This window comes from Hipposideros armiger, unplaced genomic scaffold, assembly GCF_001890085.2.
Source record: "Hipposideros armiger isolate ML-2016 unplaced genomic scaffold, ASM189008v1 scaffold_582, whole genome shotgun sequence".
Taxonomy (NCBI): Eukaryota; Metazoa; Chordata; class Mammalia; order Chiroptera; family Hipposideridae; genus Hipposideros; species Hipposideros armiger.
The window spans coordinates 990,588-997,049 of NW_017731932.1; positions in this window are offsets into that span (position 1 = coordinate 990,588).

Here is a 6,462-nt window from a genome sequence, read left to right on the forward strand (position 1 = left end):
AAACTCCTTGTGTGGTATAACGTTCAATTCAGATGAGGCTGTAAATCAGCACCTTGTTCAGTTTTTCACAAATAAAGACAGGTCCTTCTATGAACAAGGAATTATGAAATTCACTGAAAGATGGCAAAAGGTTATTAAACAAAACGGGCAATATATCATTGATTGATCTTTGTTCTTTTTATGAATAAATGACTTTTGAAAAACACAGACAAAATACATCATGACTTTTCCGACAACCCAATAGTACTGACACTCACTGCGCCCCAGGCATCATATTAGAGCCTTTAGGAGATACAAAGAGAAACGGATTCGTTTTGCCCTCAGAGAGCTCACAGTCTATAATGGGAACAAAATAATTTCACAAATAACGATAACACAAGGCAACATCTTAAAACTGCCATGAAAGTGGTATAAACAATTTAGCATGGGGAGTTAAAGTTGGAAGAATTCTCATTTTCTTGACATGGCCAAGGAAGGCTTTGTAAAGGAAATGACACGGACTTAGACGTGGAAAGATAAAGAAGCTTCCCCATCAGTGGCCAGGGCAGTACATGTGGGCAGAGGTAACAACAGGAGCAGAAACCGACATCTGCAAAAATGTAGGTTATGAAGTGGGAATGAGAACACTCAAAGTTTCTGGGTCACAGTGTGAATGAAAGCGGGAACTCGGAGATAAAATGGGAAATAGAATGTTAATGTTGGCTTGTGAAAGGCTGTGAATGCCAAGTTTAGGTGACTGGATCTTAACATTCTTGGGAGCCTGGGATGTCTACAATTTTATATGGCGGAGAGCCTCAGATTATGTGAAGGGGAGTGTTTTTATAAGAGCTTTACTGAAAAGATAATGAATTGGGCAAGACTGTGGAGGGCAGCCTGAATTGGGGAAAGGCTGGAGGCAGAGAGAACAATCAGAAGGTTTGTGCAATGGTTTGAGGTGAGAAGTAATGAGGACTTGAAAATGGATGGGGGTGGTGCGAATGGAGGGGAGAGGTGGCTGACATCGCCCGGCCTTTTTATGGCAAAGACAGGCATCGTCCCTTAACTCTTTTATTGAGATACCAGAAGTAATATTCCTAATGGAAGCTTCACTTAGTAGAATTACAGCTGCAAAAGATTCATTTTTCCTTTCCCAGCTTTTGCTTCGGCAAATGGAGAATTTATATTTCCCTGAGCAAGTGCTACAGATCTCTATCTTTGTCTCATAAGATAGGTAGAGAATATAAATTGATGAAAATCACCTTCTAACTATGATATGTTTTAAGATAGTAGCAACTATCTGAAAGGAAGTTCATTGGAGATTAGGAGCGGGCATGGTATGGCATACTGGAAGAGCCCTAGACACTAGGGGGTCAGAAGGTTGGAGTTCTTGCAGTGGCTCTGTCCCTCTCTCCACGTGGCTTTGGGCTAGCCAGTTATGCTTTCTGAGATTCCATGTCTTCCCAGATCAAATGATGGGCTTGGGGTTCAGTGAGTGTTTAGCTCTTCCCAGTGACAGAGCCCTTGCTTCAAATAAACCCTTATGGGGAATCCGAGATATGAAATGGATATATGAAACACGTAGCAGTGAGGTGGAGGCTGGAGGGAGGGGCTTGAATCTTTGCTTGCTCAGCCTCTGTGAAACTTCCAACCTCTGGGGCTCCACGAGACATTGTCAGAAATCCAATGGGTATTATCGGGTATTAGATGATCTCAGATGTTCCTTTAAGCTCATCATAGTGATACATAAGTTTTTAGGCAGAAATTACACACTGAGCTCCTTACTGTAACCTTTGTGATCCTGAGTTGTGAAAAAGATGGAGCAGGTAGTGAACCGGCATTTCCAGATGGGGATTTCTTTCAAGGCCTGAAGCANAACCGGGGCCCTCTGGTGTCCCAAGCCAGCTCTTAACCATCGCACCACTCGGCCGGCCCGAGTATGGATTTTTGAAAAAGCTATTTTTATTATCCTAAGCTGGAGTCATTTATTCTGACCCTTTCCGCTTGCTTCTCAGAGAGGTGAGGCACAGACCCAGTCTGGGATAAACTGGAAGCTGAAACTCTAACCATATAATGCACCATTGTGAATTATAAACTTGGATCTCTACTTAGAGACCTTTAAAGCCGTGGGAGTGGTGGCTGCCTAACCAGAGGGCTGGTGCCTGAACTGTGATGAAGTAGACATCGATCCAAGCATCTGGGGTTCTAGTCCCCATTACTGATAAGCTGAATGTGTTATAAAGTCATTTCTCCTTTCTGGGTCTCTGAAAGATCGTCCACTGAGAGATTGCATCAAAACACAATTGTTCTCACGCTTGACTTGGGGATCTCAAAGAATACGGAAGCAGACATAAACAGTTATCGCTTTAGCTGATCATTGGTGTCAAGATGTTCAAAACCACAAACACAAAACTTGAGTACCAAAAGGCACGGAGGAACTTGCTAATGAGTTCATCATTCTACTATACACATTCTTTTTACAATATAAATGAAATCTTTTGCAGAGTAGTTGAAGGTGCCAAGTTGAGGAACACTATATTGGCTGAGGTTCCTTCCATCTCTAAGATAAAAATAAGCTCTGCCTGATTTCACTGCTGGGGTAAGTTCTTCCGTCCTCTTGTCTCACCATAGGCAAAGTGTACTTCTGATTCTGCTCTATCACACATGCAGATTAAATTTACAGACAACACGAGGTTGAATAACACATTCTCTTTTGAGAACATATCTGCCAAACATTACCTTAGGCATCGTTAGGAGATACACAAGAAAGGGGCAGTGTGTGGTATCTACCCACCAGTGGTTTGCCATCTGCTACTCTTGTATTTCCTGTGCTTCTGCACCAGACTATGGGTAGAGTCGCAAAGAGGACGCTGTGCCTTGGCATGTGCACACCATCCTGCCTTTGCAGGGACTCATGTTCATTCTTCCAAACTCAGTTCAAGCAGCACTTTTATTTTTTCATGATCAACCTTCATGAAGTTGGAGCTCTTTCTTTGTGGTCCCACTGTCCCTTGGCCATGGTGCGATTATAGCTCTTGTCACATCTCGTTTGCATCATTGTTGTCTCTTTCCTCCAGTAGACTGAATTGTTTGAGGGCAGGGATCATGCCTTTTTTATTCCTTCATTTCTCAAACCTGGCACTCACTAGTGCTCAGTAGTTGATTACAGAATAAATGAATGGATCAATGGTTAACTGTGACCCAGAGATGTTCGTATTCTACTCTGTCATATATCCTCTGTGATGGAGGGGGCAGGGTGGATGGGTACACGTCTCAGTTAAAATAAACCTCCAACTCCCATCTTATCTTAGCAGTGCTAAGCCTTGTGACTTAATTTTGTGTCATCCCTGATTACTCTCTTCCAGCTTAATTAGAAGTGTCCTTAGGTCTTTCACTCCAGGTGCACTCATTTTTGTCTTATTTGGATGTGCTGTTTACACTCTTGTGTCATTTGCATCATCTTTAGATCTGATGATAATTGCCAAGCCTGCATAACAAACTCTCACGGAGGGAAAAAGGTGCTTTCTGAAGGGCTAACAGGCTGTTCAGGTGACAAGATAAAGACCCAAACTTCCACTTTCTGAGAGGTGTTCGCTACTGCAAGTGGCAGTTTCATGCCTCTGAAGGCTGATGTTCAGTAATAAACATTCAGCTCTGCTGTTGATTGTCTGAGTCTCGTGGTTGTTATTTTTACTTTTTACTGCATAGCTACTAGGTTCCAAAATGTGAATTGCAATTTCTCAAACAGGCTTCACGTCTAACCCTTAGCCTCATTTTGCAGGTGAGATTCAGAATAAACAGGAACCTGCTTAAAGTCACACAGCTGGGAAGTGACTGGACTGGAATTTGGACCTGGTTGCATCTGGCTTCAGAGCTGAAACTCTTTCTCTTTTGACACTGTGTCATTCAGCTCTGACTAAGTTTATTGGATGCTTATTTATTGTCAAGCTGCAGGCCAATGACCCTCCACCTTTCCCCCTCTTTCTGGACAGAGCCTTTGGATATTTCATGAAGGAATCTCGCTTCAACTTCTCACCTGTTCTCTATGGGCTGATTCTAAACAGGAGCTGTCAATACTTTCCTTTTCTCAAATATGTTGGGTTGTCGGAAAAGTCATGATGCATGTTTGCAACAGATGGCACTAGTTCATTTTTGGAAGTACTAGAGTCATTCACATCTATGTTATTGCTATGTCATTTGACAGCTGACAGTTCTAGCTTCATTCTNAATATATAGCATGTTAACTGGTAACAAATGTTGCAGAGAAATAACGCCGGAGAGGAAGACAGAGGGAGGGTGGGATTGCCATTTAAGTTGGTCTGGTCAGAAAACATCTCACTGAGGTGATATCTGAGCAAACGTTTGAAGAAGGTGGAGACGGGAGCCAGATGGATGTCTGGGAGACAGTTCCAGGTAGAAGACAGGCCTGTTTTTGGCACGTGTTGGAGGAAGGGAAGGAGGTCAGTGGGGCTGGAAAGTAATGAGTCAAGAGAAGAAAATTCGCCCGTGAGGCGGAAAAAGGCTTTTGGTTGAATCCCAGGTGAGGTGGGAACCCCTGATGTGGTGAGCCAGGCGAGCTGGTCTCATTTCTTTTCTTAAAGGATCGCTTGGTTGCTGGGCTGAGATTCTATTCTATTGGGTTGTCAGGAAAGTCATGATGTATTTTTTCTATGTTTTTCATTGCAAAAATGCGACGTGACTTCTCCAACAGCCCAATGCTTCCCTCGTGGGGGAAGGTGGAAGCAGGAAAACCAGTTAGGAGACTGTCACAATAATTCTGGTGAGAGAGGTATTAGTAGCTTGGAGCAGAGTAGTAAGAAGAAGGGGAGTAGAAAACAGTTGGGTATGGATATATTATGCAGTAGAGCCAGTAGCATTGGTGAATGGATTTGGACGGGGGGACTTGGGGGGGTGGGAGAGGAGGAGGAGAACCAGAGTGACTGCCAACTGTGGGGCTTGAGTAACTAGAAAAATGAAAATTCTGTGAATTAAGATGTGGAATGTGCAAGTGGGTCAGTTAGGAGGGGATGGTCCAGGAGTTCATTTTCGAACTTGTTCATTTAGAGATGCCTATAAAACATCCAAGAATATTTGATGAGTAGGTGATTTGGAGTCTGAGTTTAGAGACGAAATCTAAGCTGCACATATAAATTGGGGAGTCATCAGCATCTGACCATGAAACTGGATGAGATCACCAAGGGAGAGAAACAAAAAATAACATAAGAAAATAATAGCAAAGCACAACTTTCCCAGCATTCCAGACCTTTAAATCCAATTTTCTGCCAGATGTCTCCACTTAGGTATCCTGCAGGCACCTCAAATTCATCACGACGAAAACTCAGTGTATATCCTGCTCCCTTCCAAAGTGTAATCACAGCACTGATACTCAGTTCAATGATTACACTCNCTGTAACCTTTGTGATCCTGAGTTGTGAAAAAGATGGAGCAGGTAGTGAACCGGCATTTCCAGATGGGGATTTCTTTCAAGGCCTGAAGCATCACAAATTTGTTCAGGCTATCAGCCTTTGCACTAGTGGTTCACTTTTCCAAAGATACACTTTCTGCATATTTTTACATGGTTCACTTCTTTCTCATCATTTAAATCTCTAAATAAATAAGTTCCAGAGAGTTCTTCCTTTAGAGGCAAATTTGCCCAGAAGCCCATCACTTGGATTGGTCTCTTCCAAGGCCCTGAGAGGGACCATAGCAATGTGCTCACATGATCATATGTTTTTGAAAAATTTACAAATGTAAGATATTTTAATTGCAATGGATTATAACCACTACATCTTTCTTTTCTCATTTTCCCCTCTGTCTTGCTTTTCCCTCTGTCACATCTTTTCTTGTGTTGAATGGCTATTGAAACTTTGTGCCTCACTTTCTTTATCTACAAAATGAGAATAATGAGAGTATGTACCTCCCAGTGTTGTTGTGAGGGTTAAACATTTTCATACAGGAAAAGTGCTTAGAACAGTGAGTGTCTGGTTGCAGTAAATGCCTATTGTTTTATTGTTATCACCATACCTAGAAATTGACAACATAGTACACATGTCACTGGAGTCAAGTTCTGGCAGACCATTGTAGACCATAAGTAACTTACTAATACTAAGGACATCAGACAGAAAGGGTCCAAACTCCTCCTCCTATAGCTGAGGTACTAAGGCCATGGGAAATGAAGTGGCTTGTCTGAATCTCACGACTTGAAGGGGTCCAAGGTAGGCCTAAAACCCAGGTTTTCTGATGGAAAGTGAAATGACTGTTTTACACAAAAGGAGGCCTAGGGCAGTTGTTCTGTCTGTTCCTTAGTGACTTTCTTTACACACTGCACTCATTGGACTCTAGCCCTAAGAACAGGCTGGAGAATAACAGGATGTCCCAAAAGAGCCTGCCAAGAATCCTGCAGAAACTTACGGCCACTAAGCTAATTTAGAAAGTGTTGAATACATATTTTAGAGTTTGGGGAGATTTCTTTTTGAGGCTACTGCC